We start from the raw sequence: 16,798 nt of genomic DNA, 5'->3' as shown, positions 1-16,798 counted from the left end.
GATTCCGCCTCGACCATATTGATACCAGTAGTGACATACCAACGATATACGTGGTATAGATAATTTCAACTTTCAGGGTATCATAAAATAGCACTAACAATAACTATATACGTAGAATTAAGCACAAACAAATATATTTCGAATTGATTTTTATAAATTTAATAATAATAGGTACCTATAGGTATAAGGATATAATAATATTATGATGAAAAGTATTAGGTATTATAATATTGGATATGAATTATGAATTAATATAAAAACTTTTCTTTTCCATAGAAACTATATTTTACTTTGATCAAACCAAACCTATAGTATTTCAGTACCTACCTAGTATAGATAAACTTTCGAAATTTAATTTTCGTTAATAATATGATATATACAATCCACAAATAACACAGACAGGTGAAAAAAAATAAATGAGTTGTAAAATCCTCATATCCAAAATATGTAAAAAATGTAAGTTATAAAATTTCGTATTATTGTACTATATAGGTACCTATAATATTTTTTGTCAAGTCCAGTACGGATATAGGTATAAAATTGCAATAATAGTCCCGAACCCTGTTTAATGATTATAATTTATAGCATAACAATTATATTATATAGCATATACGTTTATAATATAATACGATATGTAATATTATAGTACAGCCTACTGCAGTCAACTGATATCAGCCGCATAGAAAAGTTTAGGTACCTACCTACATATAATAATTTATATCACATTTCATAGCGTTCGATCGTTTATACTTTTACACATTATAATATTAGGTACAATCGAATATCAATATTATCATAAATAGGTTATCGCGCGAGTGTTACACTGTTCCTGATCTTTGAACCGATGTTTTTATTTTTAAAAATACCATAGCTTTACCTGTTATAATATTATGCCGTTGCTTGCAGTTATGAACGCGCACCATTTTCCCTGCCGCCCTATAATAGAGAGAAAAATTGAGGCACTTAGTATGTGCAACACCAAAACAGCTCGACCCGCGAAATTCAAATATTATTTCGTTTAATAAAGCATTAATTAATATAATCAATGATAGGTATCTGGTATATATTATAATATATGCTAAATAATATTTTAAAACCAAATTGTCCTGTCAAATTTTACCCAGCGTTTGTAACTTTCCCTAAAACAGTGAACGCGTCACGTTCACGTTCCTTGAAAAAAATAATTCGAATTCGAACGCGTTCTTTCCAAACACTGATTAATATTATAATTTTTTTTAGGAAAACACTAAAACAGAGTGTATCTTTGAATATAATCTGTCCTTTTAAATTAAGTTAGGTATAGATATTTTATGGCCAAATTAAAAAAAAAATCGACATTTAAACCACAATTTTCCAAAATGTATATATTAGAAAATAATTTGTGAACATAATATTAAATAAAAGTATAGAACATTGCATAATTATTATAGTAGCGACCCATAATAAGAACTATAATATATAAAGAAAACATGATCGCACAAAATATCAAATAAATTATAGATGTTCCAACAAAAATACGCCACACCCGCGTGTGTTGTTTACGTCTTATGATGGATTAATACGTACTAACCTTATCAATGGAACTATACATAATAAATTTGTGTTCTGAAATAACTGCAGTTACAATTGTTGAGTTATCCGTTTAGTAACCTTTAATATAATTGAGTTAATTGACCTATTATCAAACTTTAAGCATATTATCCATGTTTTCATATAGGTTTATTACGATATTTTAATTTTCCAAGTTATGAGCAATTTATGAGTATGTATAATATTACAATAATAGCATTGTATATAAGTGTATTATGTATATATTATATAAAGATGTATTATGTTATAAGTTTTATTCTTGCTTTATGTTTGATATAATAGGTAGGTTAGTCAATTCACTCTATTATTAAGTAGTGCAAAGAAAATAAATGTGCCCTGTGCAGGTACCTATGTTGTACGTAGTTATATTGATATATTCTGTGGTAGTACGTTTGTATATAGACGGAGACAACATAATATTATGCGGGTGTGGCGTTCCTCGCGGAGGAGATGGTTATGAGAAAATTAAAATTGGCGGTGTAAAATACGAAAATAATATATGTAAACAAAATCAAAAATAAATTCCAATATATTGTGCATTTTATATCTCCGAATACTTTTCCTGCTGCTTATTCGAATAGATACAATATTGGTACTTTCCGAATATACGAAAAAAAGTATTATTATTTATTGCAAGACTGCATCAGGTCTATAAAATAGACGGACGCGCGCACGCGCGGTGCATCCTTGATCCAAATACCGTTGCGGCGGATCCGGTCTCTGGTGCCCGTGACCATTTATTGTGCCGGCGGAGCACGCGCGTCGCGGTCGTCGTCCGTATACTTTTCTCAGTTTTTTCTACGTGGAAAATATATATAGGAGGCATATTATAAATCGCTGCTCGTCGATCCCGCGCGATTCCCGTAAATCTCCATCGCGATTTATGACGTATACATTCAATAAATATAATAGTAATAATATACGTTGTGGTTGTTATTATTATTATTATACACTCGAAGACGTTGTAACGTCATTTGCCCGCACAGTCTGTCTCTCTCTCTCTATATATATATATATACAATATACATTTTATATATTTTATACTCGTGGACACTCGTATACATTTTTATGACATAAAATAAAATCGTACAGGGGCTATAGCTGCAGCAGTATAAAATACATAATATAATATTATGTCTGCTGCTGCTGTGGCAGTCTTCCACACGTTTTATAGGTATATATATTATATGCGTTGAATATCGTTTTATACTGCAAGGCGATGATGCTACTTTTATCGCGAACCCGACAATGATATTGTCTTAGGAAACGCGAGAAATCGTTTAACGTTGAGAACATACAGTTTTATTTATTTTTTCCATGGCTATATCGATCGGATGTAAAATACCAATAGGTATAGGTACCCATTGTATTAATTATTAAAAGTAGCCCGCGGTGGACTATACGGACAGGGACAGGGAGGTATCCCGCAAAAGATCGATGCACGCGTTTACCTTTATACACGTTTTGTTCATCGAAATCATCAAAAAAACATCCTGTTTCAGAATATTATAATAACAAACATTTTAAGTTGAGATTTAAAAAAATAATATCTAAAACTTAAACATTATAACGATTAACGATAAAAATAATTTTGAAGGTGTTATGCGCAAATGAAGGGCATAATAGGCAAAGGTAATGACTAAGTTATGTAAAAATAATATCTTAACATATAGATACCTTTATAATATATTATAATGATAACGGTTATTATTTTATCGATATCTATATTAGTATAATGTTAGTGCGTGTAAATATGTAATAATGTACGCGTACAACGTACAACGTATATATTATAATAAGTACATCGTTTTTATACAAATTGAATTGTAATAGAAATAGTAAAAAAATAGGGCCAGTCTATTAAAAAACCGAGTGTTTAAGATGAAAGATATTCAAGACCTAGGCCAGTTTCTTTTCGCGTGGTTTGATTACATTTTTTAAGGCGAATTCGCTTGATCATATATTATAAATGACCCCAAAATCATTTACAATTAATTATGTCGGAAAATTTGTGTTGGACCAATTTCATGTTATCACGGTTATCTTCCACGTTGTATCAATATTGCGAGTTGCATATTTGTGACTAGAAATAACCTCTATCGCTCGGGGTGTATAATGGGTACGTCTCTACGTGGCATACAAGTTCAGTACTACATTTTTGGACCTTATAGGACAATTTATATTCGACGGAACACAAATGACGGGTCGCGCGCGAGTTAAATATTTTCTTTCTATATCGCGTTGATTGATTCGTCGTTATAGGCGTTTATTTTAATTATATCGTGTTAATCATTATTACGATTATGATATATTTAATTGTACCTATATATACAGAGACATGAACCGACGACGGCAGCGATCGCACGCGCATAATATTATTATTATTGATCGTGTGTGGTGGTGCGCGATTTGAACATTGAAATCGTTTCGTCGGATCCGGTTTTACGTCGCCGCCGTCGTCGCCGCCGTCGTCGTCTGGTCGTCATTGTGTGTACACAAAACAAACACATTTAATAATATATATTATACTGGTTTTTTTTTCGAGTATAATGTACGACTGTAAAATGTGTGTGTGGTGTCCATAATATTAAAATAAATAAACCTACTCGCGTGGAGTGGGCCGAAATCAAGCGGACGCGTGACCACTGACCAGTTATCTATCTATGCTGGAGATAACCGTATATAAACGCGCAACCGACGACAGATCTGTTTGCGAGCTGAAAAAATCATTGTTCCACCCCTTTAGCGATCACCATAATACACGACATGTCACATTGTCAGCATTGTATATCTTTATTTACTTATTATATTATTAGCTATTAAAATCATGGAGTTTAATATTGTTTATATTGTTATTTTAAATTATAATTTATAAGAACAGTATATAACGTCGTTATAAGGATCTATTACCTATAACTTACAATATAGATATAATATATAACACGATAACCCTGAATATCAGTCAGCCCATGTGCATCATGTAGGGTTGACGAGTAAGGTATTATTTGCCTAAATATTATATTATTAGAGCTGGTTCGTTTCAATTTTAAACTACCTAACATAGAGTAATCCTATACGCAATAATGGAAAACTCGACGCTTAATAATAGGTATTTTATAGCGTATTAAAATTATAATTATACACTATAAGGTGTGTATATTATAATTTTATTTGTATGACGTGTGCAGAATAATATTTTTATCGAGTGGGATGCAGTTTTTTTTATAGGAGCGAATGTATATTAAAAGTCATATGATATAGATATGATATGAATAAATTAAATGAAGAAGCATAAAAAAAATTACTAATAATGCACCGGCACAGCAACCGTGCGTATCTAACAAAATTCGACTTCTTCCCCAGACATGCTAAGAGACATAAATCTATCTATTAATCAAACACAAAGTTGGCTAGAGAGAATAAAATTTGTAAATTTGTAAATAATGTGTAAAATTTTGGCAGAGTAAACTCGCTAAAATACAAACACCATAAATCTTTGAAAAATGATCCCAAGAATAAGAAATATATTTATAAACCTGCACCATTTAAACACAAAACGTCGGTATATACCTCATTTATTAGAACGTATAGGTATAATTATTATTGAAATATTGTCAAAAATGAATGAATTATTCATAGTTTTTCAATATATTATAATTTATACGTTTTTGCCAAAAATGCAATTTTTGTTTCATTTACTATTTAACATTATGCCTGTACAATAATAATATACCCTAATTTAATATGTACCTAAACCGATTTCAGACATTTAATAAATAAAAAAACAATTTGTCATGACTTATAGGTATATACCTATAATAATATTTGTGTAATAAGTTTCTATATGATTATGCAGATGGTAACAATTAATCATCGTATACAATTTTAATTATTAAATAATAAATATTAATTTTCTAATTTTCTTAATTTAGTGTCAGTAAGGTTCCTACTGGTGTAAGATAAAATTTAATTATTCATCTATATTTATGGGTAGATAATATGTAAATATAATGGGTTTTGCTTGAATTTTAAAAGATGCAATATTTTATTACCTGTTTATGTATATAATCAGTAATTTGTTCTTATAAATAAGTTGTACTTAAATCTTATTATAGGTACATATTGTTCAATTATTATCACCGATAATAATATATAATATCTATATAACAATATTCATTTATCAAACAATCATTTCTAATTATTATATTGTATGCACCTACCTGCTATTATCTATATAAATAAAGAAATAATATAAAGTTTAATTATTTTTTGCACATTACTCCAAAACTTTGGACAATAACACTGATATAAATATTGATATAATATCTATTATTAAATACATTTTGGCAAGTACCTATAGGTAATTTTCTTAAATTAATAATATCATAATATACTATATTCTTATATTTCTAGCATGACCAACATTTCTCCGAAAAACAATTATTGTCAGATACCATAACTTTTAATTTTACTAATATAACGCTAAAAATATAATACCTATACCAGATACCTATTACCTATGTAATGTGTACCTACCTATATTAGAATATTATGATGATGAGTATATTTTTATATAGTATTAAATATTACTAAATAAATAATACTAAATGGTCCTATACTTATATTTTTATGATACAACTATTGAATTTACTATAGGTAGCTAGTCTATATTATAGCCTATATAGTATAGGTTAAAGGTATACTTAATAAATATTTAAAATGTAAGACATTGTCGTTTTTTGATAGTTCCAAAAACTTGAGACCCTACCTATAATTTCATAAAACTTATATAATATTTTAGTGCTGTTATCGAATACTCATATGATGTAAAAATTATAAATTTATAAATATGAGATAATATTACTTATGTGATTTTTGAGAGTTTTGTTCATAAAGTAGATATAGATTTATAATATTATACTATAGTAATATTCCAGCATTACGAAATTATTATAATGGGTTACAGGCGTTACAGCATAATAATTATACGTTATTGTTTTACAAAAATAATAATATCTTCTATTCCTATGCGTGTATACGTACATGCATCGTAATATTATATTATTATAGAAAGAGGATATTATAGAAGACTATAATATAGCCTATATAAATAAGTTTAAGTCAAAATGGTATACGTACTCAACTGCTCAATACAATTATATATGTATATTATACTTTAAAAACCGGGCTGCAAATCGCAGTCATTGTTAACGTGTTTGAGAAACTCTATAAAAAAAAAACCAGTTCATTGTCAATCTGTTGACGATTTCGCGACGTAGTCGTCGTCGGTTCGTATGCATATCGAATAATAACAATATTATAGGCATATTATTATTATTATATTATTACTATTAAGTCGCACTATCCCAGGTATTTATTATTGTCATTGCAATTGCGATATTGAAATATCGCCACACAACAGACGATCGTGCGCGCAATACCAGCTCGTGCGACGACGTGACTATTTACGGATTGTTTAGGAAAAATCGCAAGTATCTACGCCAATTACCTATTTTTACAATGATATTATATTATAAAATCGCTTATATTAAAATATTGTTATTTATTATTTTAATCGTCATCATTATCATAATAATTAATAATACCTACCTATATAGTAATATAAATGCAACGCTCGTAGGCGATCTGACGACGCCGGTTAAACCCGCGTGCGTAGCGGTATTTAGAAATATAGGTAGGTAGGTAGGTTTAACTCCGAATTTAACCGTCGTTGCCCCGATAATACCTGCCCAGTGCCCACAACAATGCAATAATAGGTAGATAGGTGTAACACAGTTACGTAATAACGCAAAACACATATTTGGCAAATTAAGACCTAACCAATATAATATTAAATGAAATAAATGTTCAAAAAAAACTTACCGTAAAGCGCGTCCGACCGATGACCGAGTGGGTTCGATATAGAAAGTGTTGGCGTTGGCGGTTAAGTACGAAACGCCGTGGATTGTTAAGACTTCGCGGAAGTATACCTACGTATACCTATGATATCGTGTTGCGGCGGAGGGTGCAATGTCTACGGCGTGGACGCGGGTTATTGGTCCGGAAGTCCGAAAACGCACTCTGTATAGGTAATATTAAAAGCCGTCGCGACGGCGGGAAACAGAAGAAAAATAAACGAAGCGAAAGTGATGAAAAGGATGAAGTGATAAAAAATCGTCTTATTCGTCTTCGGCGTTGTCCTGCTCCGGTCGCGATCTATATTATAATAATAATATTATTATTATTATTACTGTCGTCCAGGGTTGCGCGCATGCTCTTTTTCGCTCCAGGATCGGCGGCGGCGGCGGCGGGACACGACACACACGGCGGCGCGCGCGAAGCGTTTATTTGCGACGGCGTCGACGAACGTACACACGGGCTTGCGCGCGTAGAGACTGAACCGGCGAGGTGGTTTTTTTTACGCCGTCTCGGCCGATCCGTCCGTCGGCGCGCGCGCGCCGCGCTACGGTCGTCGGCGGCGGACCAGGGGACGACCGCGCGGCCAATGGGCTGTCGGGTGGGCGTGGCCGGCCGCCCGGCCAGACACCATTCCGCCGCGACCGCTGCCACAGCCGGCGTCGCGGTAAATCTCCCGGACGGACGGGCGGCGGCGGCCCCGTTGTTTGTTTCCGGTACGTCTCGGCCGGCCGGAAGACGGATGGCCGGAACTCGTGACTCGTCCGCGGCGGTAATAACATAATATTTTGTGTCCGTTGGGCACGGGCGATGGCTTGTGCGCCGCCGCGTACACCTCAATACCTGTGTAATACTCCTATGATATAGCGGATCTTAATATTATATATATATATTTTTTATAAAGGAGCATAAACTACGGCGCGGAGTTATTATACCTACCAACTGCTGCAGGGATTATAGAGACCTTTTAGTATGCTTAAAACCGTTATTGAAATGTATAAGTACCTACTCAAAAAACATCAAGATACTCATTTTTTTTTAAATTTAATAAAAGCGAAAACAATTATTTAAATATTTATTTCTAATGTTCTCCAGTCTCCACTTATATATATTTCGTAATATTACAATGTTAAAAAAAGAAAAAAGAAATTATAAAATACTTTTACACTCATGTTTGTAAAAATCCTTATGATTTCTATTAAATCTTCTCTATAACTATTGGCATGGAAACTTTTGTATATAGATACACGACTTTTAATTTGTCAGAAAAATGTCAAAATATATAGGTAATATTTTATATTATTCAGTCAAAATAAGAATTCGCGACTACATATAAATGCAAATTGTATTTTAAGCGAAAAAAATTATCTCATATCTTATATATGTGCAAAAATAACGTAATACGTTAACTGACTTTATTTACTTGTTATGTATACCCATATCTTCATATGGTTAGGTTATCCATATATACAAAAGATCATTACGTGAATTTATCTTTAGTCAGATTTCAAATAAATGAATGCAAAATCCTGCAAAGTACTAAATTTACCCAGCAAAAGTCAATTTTTGGTTTATGGATTTATATATTATAGATAATAATTTATCAATTATTGTTAAATGTTATCAAGTATAAGGCGTATATAGGTTATTAGGTTTTATCTAAATACATTCATGTTGTGTATTTGTGGTAAATATATTATAATAATGCACAAAATAATATAGGTATAATATAGCCGTATATGTATATATTATATAGGTACTATATAATATATAGTACCTATACGTCACTATATAAATTATTATATTATATTCGAATTCGATCTTATAATAATAACTACAATATACATAGTGTGTACATAATATACGGTGCAGACTGGTAAAAAAGGGCACGGGATGCTACACAATTTAAAGGGGAAATAACAAAAACTATTGGGGCCAATTTAAAACATGTAGATTATTTATAAAATATTAATATATTTTATTTTGTTTCAAAAATTGAATATACGTTAAAAACGTAAATAAGTACTAAGTTACAACAAACTTTCAAAATTAATTAATTAATGGGGTGTCTTGAGTCTTTAAATATATTATAAATAATATTAGGCAAATATATTTCAGGACAAGGGATGCTGTAGCATCCCACCATCCTAGCCAGTCCGCGCCTGATAATATAGTTATTAAGTAGTCTATTTATACAATATTATAATATTTAGCTATATCGTATATTATGTGTATAGGTATAGTTCAACATTACAAATAAATAATTATACACGGATCATTGGTCATATCTGTGTGTTTATGTATACCTAAATACATACACACCTACGTATTATATCTAATATCTATATAAAAATAATAAATTACAATATTTAATTCGTTAAACAATTATATCACATATTAGATTGTACAACCTAAGTCCTAACCTTGCAGTAAAGTTACAAATTCGTATGTAAAAATGTAAATGATAAAAAAATGCTTACTTTATATAACTTCAAATGAGATGTTTATACCAGTTCTATATAGGTATACCTATCTATATAATAAATATTAATAATATGTATGTATATAAGTACATATTATACCTATATATAACTTATACTTACGATAAATATTCACAGTGTTAGCACATTCATATATTTTACGTTGTAGGTGTACACATATATAATTAAACATGGTAATAGGTACTATATATAGGTAGGTATACTTAAAACAACACCAACATGTATATAGCTGGTATACCTACTAGGTAAGCTATATTATAATCGATGTACCTAATAACTTATACTTGAATAATATATAATAGGTACAATACCTAATCAAATACCAACGTTAAATAATGTAACAATGTCGGTCGTTGCTAAATTTATACGTATGTTTAGCCTCGTATAATATAATATGTTAGGTATGTTATGGATACCAGTGAAACCTAAGATTTACCGGTATACCGGTATAATGAAACTATACCGCAACTGTATTTTACTGGCGGACAAGGGTTAATAAGGTGTGACTGTTTGAATAAATTTATTACAAATCGATGTATAAAAGCCAATCCAAAAATGTATTGTGCAACTCTAGATGCCATTGAAGTAGCCAAGCACTATTACATTAAGTACTATATTTTTGAAGTAATATTTAATAATAATATACATTTTGTCACATATTATAATAATAATTTAAATGTGTGTATCTAATATATACTTATATATATATTATATATAGATATATAGATCCTATATAGTACCTATATAGATTATATAGGCGTATAGGCTGTATAGCTATAATGTAGTACCTATAATATTCTTAAATAATAATAATTATTATTTTAAGAGACCGTACCTTCATAGGTACTATTATACGAGTATAAAGCAAGGGAAAAAATATCGCACCGTTTATTGGTAACCAATTTTGGAATTTCACCAACATTGGTATTGTTTATCTTAAATGTACCAAATCTCTTTTTAAAAGTTCAAACTACAAAAATCATTCGGGTTTGACCAAACCAAGTTTTACTATAGTTTTCGTACTTAGGTATACCGTAACAAATATATTAAGTATATTTCCCAGCACCTCTGCAGATAACTACTATAACTTTCGCATGTAGGTATACTATTCAGTAAAAAATGCAATTCACGCATTTAAATCCGCGCCATAATAATTATTATAAAGTGATGTAAAATCAATAGTACGACAATATATTTATTGTATATAGATTTATACTCACAAGTTTTATGTATAAGCCACCATAATTCCTTCGTTAATAATTTACATATTTTGTCACTCCCTGAAAATCTTCGTCGGATACCTACTTAAAACTAGGTATAGTGGGCCATATATAATGGGTCATGATCTTTAATTTAATTCAATACTTAATTATCAAGTCAAGTGTTAACGGTGCGTAACCTTATTGCTTTAATTTTTTTGCTATCTATATATAACTCGCATGTTATTATTGTGCATGTATACATGCGTACGTATGGATTAAACCTATAATATAATATGTATTACTCAATACTCATCTCAATAAAAATATAAACAACAATGTTGTTCATATTATGTAGGTAGGTAGGTACTTATAAATTATAATTTATATATATAATAATTATGAAGAATTTAGGTCACTGTAGAATATATATTAGATATGACTGTTATTATTATTATATCATATTCTGTATAATGATAATAATAATACATGTACTCATCTACTGATCCACATCGCACTTATTTTAATTATACAGGATAATTTAATTATTCAATAATGAGTCAATTGACTCCCAAACAAATATATGCTCACTCACTATTTTATCGTTAAACAATGCAATTAATACAATTATGATTTTTTGGAATACCTGGCTATGGTACCATATTTTTAGGTACTTTGCTCTTCACACCATTTAAAATATAAAATCAGTAGATATACATCCATTTTTTTTCCAAATGAAAACCATTTATTTTTTTACTGTAAGTTGTAAAGCAGAAGATTTTTTGAAATTTTATTGTTGATATATTCAAATTTAAATTCGAACGTATACAGCAGGGTGTCCCGCGGGGATTTACCCATTTCCATATCTCCCAAAATAATAAATATATCATAAATATGTTTTTTCATTAGACTCACGGAGACAAGGACTATTTTATTTTAGATTCTGAGCAGAGCGAGGAAACCAGTGGTTTTACAATGGTGTTTATTTATTTTTTATTTTTTTATATCCTGTATACAAAATTTCTACCAGAAGAAGTTCTTCGATTTCAACATATTATAGTATCTTATCTTTTAGAAAATTAGATCAAGATGGTACTTTAGAAAGGTAATTTTTCGATTTTCTCAATAGTTATTTAATGCCACGGGAAAAATTACTTAGTTATCAGAGATAATATTAAATTTTCACGCTTTTTTACCCAACAAATAAAAATTTATTGATATTTATAGAAAAAAAAACTAAAAAAATTGAAAACTGACAATGTCCGTAAACAGCTCAAATAGAGTCAAAATATTTTCAAAATTGTATGGTGTATAGAAAATGCTAATATAAACATTCAGTGAAATTTTCAAGTATCTACAGTCATTCGTTTTTTAATTACAATAAAATAAAAAAATCGTTACATGAGAAATCGAGTAAATATCAAATGTTGTAAAAATATAAATTTCAGACGCTCATAAAAATTTAATTTAAGTTTCTTCTAGACATTTTTTTTTTAATAAAGGTAGACAAACTTATGAGTAATCTTATATTACATTTTCAAATCTTAGATTTAAAAAGAAAAATTTTTATGAATTCTCATCAAAATAATTTGCTATTTTTCGTGATTTTTCCGTATTTTGTCAAAATTTGAACTTTAAATGCTTATAATTAAAAACTGTGACTAAGGATTTTTAATTTTTTTCATCTGCCTTTGAAACAATAAACTAGGAGCCTTCTATTAAATTTTCAAGCTTTTTTACTCAATAGATAAAATGTTATTGATATTTATAGAAAAAAAAACTAAAAAAATTGAAAACTGACAATGGCTGTAAACATCTCAAAAAGAGTCAAAATATTTTCAAAATTTTATGGTGTATAGAAAATGCTAATATAAACAACCAGTGAAAATTTCATGCATCTACGGTCATTTGTTTTAGAGTTACACCAATAACCAAAATCGATTTTCTCGAAAACAGATTTTGCGTAAAAATTCCCGTTTTTCCTTAATTTTTCTTTTGTTTTTCACATCGCTTTTGAAAACTACTGGGAAATTAAAATTTTGACCTCCCCAATGCACCAACGATATTCACTTTCCCATCGAACAAGATACTGAAGTCGAAAATCGAAGCATTATTTCGACTACTTATCGTGTACACAGACACAAAAAAAAAAAAATAAAAAAAAAAACACACATCATTGTAAAATCAATACATTCATCGTTTCACTCAGAATCTAAAATCATAATAGTTTGAATAAATTCATTATTGAAGGAAAAATGAGGGTGGGCATCATGCATGCATTATATACATATTAATAAAACCTATATTATATTATTTGCTTTGTCGATTTTTTCTCATTATATATTTCATTATGTACATATTATTGTCGATGTTGCAAAATAATAAATCCACACAATATACATGGAAATCATATTGCTATATCGGAGTACTATATATATTCTCTAGTCTCCAACTATACATAATTAAATTACGTTATATGTATTTGTTATATAGGTTCTATTGATTCACTCGAACAATAAACTGCTGTATTCTCTCTCACTTTGCAGTTGTCAGCAATTTTCACGGTTATTCGGTAAAAACCAATAAACCTATATAATATAGTGTGTACTATATTGTGTAGTGATATCGCACCACTGATACACGTGTCTGCAGATAATATTGTGAACAAGAAAGCAGGTTCACTCGGGAAGTTTAAAACAAAAACCACGTTCATTTTAGTGGTATATCGTTCATATAGTAGATACCTATAATATTTAACTGCAGTCATCACTATGAAATATTTAAATCTATTTATTTTATTTGAGGATTAAAAATAAGTGGTTGAAAATACGATTTGTGTAAAACTTGATTAATTTCACATTTTCCGATGATATAATTTTTGAAACTGTTGATGACTTACGTACGAGAAACTATATATACTGTTGAAATATATATAAAAACTACCAAAACCTACCAACTATATAGACTCGATTTCCGTTTGATAGGTACCTACAACCCTTGAACCCTATACTTTCTTAAAACGTATGTTGAATACTATATCGTAGTATTGCGTATAATATATATCTCGCGAATCACTTAACATCTAAAAAGAATGTACCTATACTTGTGTACAGACATGCATTAGGTACTTGACTACCTATATAATATATCCTAAATATTTTTAAAAAAACCAAACGTATAAAGCGTGACTTGGTAAGGGGAATTATTTAAATAGTTATCACTTATTATATCAACCCTCTAGCTTCTAATACTATACATACATTGAAAAATGCAAATATAAAAAAAGGGGGTGTTACTGTATTATATAACCACACGACACGTGCAATATATAAACAATACACGAAGTATAATATAATAATATAATATTGTGAACAAGCAATCTAGTTCGACAAATTATTATCTATACCTCTATCAGCATAATATCTTATTTTATTTGTTAGTCATATTATGCAGGGTTTTCAACCATAAATCGGAATATATTTTTTTTTATTAAGTATTATTATATTATATCGTGTTATTTATTTTGTCTTAATGATCTTCTATATGGTTATTAACAATTATATTTATATAACATAGGTGTACTTGGCAAAAGAATTCCGCCTATAAAATGATTGGGATATAATTTTTAACAAACGTAAAATTGTATACAAGCTTATAATATGTTGTGGGGATGTGGCCTATAGGGTAGGTATAAATTAAAAACTTTTAATTTTATGTAAAACATTATTAGGTAATTGGTTTTAGTGGGTTTAATTGTTTTATTTTTTAGTTTGGAATAAAACAATTATAAACTAAATATTTGAAACGTAAAAGAAAAACGTTTTATAAGACATAGTCGCACATAATATTATATATAATATTGTTCACAGGTAACCTTAGGATGCCAGTTAGGATGACAGTTTACGTTTCGACTGTTTCAAGTCATTCGCTGCAGCGATCGATTCGAATCAGAAACTTACTTCAATATTCAATACTCGTCGAAAATCGATACAGAAATGATGATTTTTCAAATTTCCACTTCACAAAACCGGTATAAGTATATATTATCCTAAACAACTATGATATACCTAATAATATCGTGTTTATCTTCGTACGAACATTTTTATATAGTATATAGTCTAATAATATAGTATACCAGCTTATAAACCTATATACCTTATAAAGTTCTAAATGGTGGAAACAACCCAATAAATAATGATAATTGGTAATCATAATACATTAATATACTATCACTTAAAGTCTGCAGTGGATGAATATCTGCTGGTTCTATACTTTATTTATAAATAATATAAACTATTAAGTATTTAATAATTACTATGCCGTTAGTAATACTATTTACTTTTTACCTACTCACTAAGCTTAAAAATATTAAAACTATATATCAATACTTTATAGTCGCCAATATTAATGGTTACATAATAGTTTTCTTTTTTTTCATTGTATTTCACACCAATAACACCGAATCGAACTCGTTTTTTACTTAGGTATATGTATTATACATTTCGAATTGCCATAACTCACTATTAGATACGTCTTATACTAATAATTAATTGTTTCTCAATGATACTTTGCTATATACTTGTATAATATAACAAAATGACTGCACGCGGGAAAATGTATAACTTACTTATTTACTTCAATATGACCGGAAACGCGTGTAGAAAAAAATTGTCATTTTCGAACGCGTGCTCGATTCGAAAACCTCGAAATACATGTGTTTTTATCGTATATAGTGTTCGTAAAATATGACGTGACTTTTGAAGTGGCGTTTGAACGACTCGCCTTTCTAGTACACCTCGATGTGCAAGTACTTAGCACAATACATATTCGTATCTTGACCGAGTTTTCGAAACAGAAGAGTAACACGAATCCCCGCTCAGAGTGACGGATACACACAAAATCGTTGCAATATATTGTAATAATATAATATTATGATTTATAATGGGTACGGCAGCGGTGTACACACGCTGGGAAGTATTGTCTTTCTTCGCCTGATTATGTAGGATACTCAACGCAACACACACACTTCTGCATTGAGATTTGCCTACACGCATATTTCATGCCGTATATTATTGGTGAGTATCACTAAAATAACACCGTCCGTATGCAAACAATTTGTGGGGGTGCATTTGTCCCCCCTCCACCCTAAACTCTTGAAACCCCGACTAATATTCCCTGACTCAATTTCGTAAGTATACAATAAATTATGTTGATACGTGTTACTTTATATTTATGGCCTCCCCTCCCAGATTTTTAACCATATTTACGCATTTGACACGGTCCCTTATAATAATAAAAAAAAATGATTAGGTAACAATCATAAATATTATGATTTATGATATAGTAAAATATATAATGTACTAAGATGAGTATCACAAATCATAATGCGAGTACATATTATAATATTATAGTGATTGTGTCTATTAGTAAAACATACATTTTAAGAACTTTCAGTGCCGGATTAAAGAGTCAGTATATATACAGGATGTTTGGTCATGGGCGACGTGTGTATACTACATTACTACTGTGAGTACCTATAATAATATGCTCATGACTCGTGAGTGTATACTGTGTACAGTTTAGCTACCGTGA

The 16,798-nt window shown here is 29.9% G+C and overlaps 1 protein-coding gene across 2 annotated transcripts in view; it reads right to left on the bottom strand.

The window, feature by feature from the left end:
* The window catches only part of LOC132938065 (LIM/homeobox protein Lhx2-like), a 60,393-nt gene extending 52,391 nt beyond the window's left edge, over positions 1–8,002 (bottom strand). The window contains exon 1 of one of the 2 annotated variants that reach the window (XM_061004731.1): positions 7,474–8,002. The gene's annotated coding sequence lies outside the window, so the exon portion shown is untranslated. The remainder of the gene's footprint in view (positions 1–7,473) is intronic. The other variant, XM_061004732.1, reaches the window with a different exon arrangement.
* Positions 8,003–16,798: the final 8,796 nt, after the last annotated feature.

The sequence above is a fragment of the Metopolophium dirhodum genome, chromosome 2 (assembly GCF_019925205.1).
Source record: "Metopolophium dirhodum isolate CAU chromosome 2, ASM1992520v1, whole genome shotgun sequence".
Taxonomy (NCBI): domain Eukaryota; kingdom Metazoa; phylum Arthropoda; class Insecta; order Hemiptera; family Aphididae; genus Metopolophium; species Metopolophium dirhodum.
The sequence above is the reverse complement of the archived record's forward strand: the minus strand, read 5'-3'. Positions and strand labels throughout refer to the sequence as shown.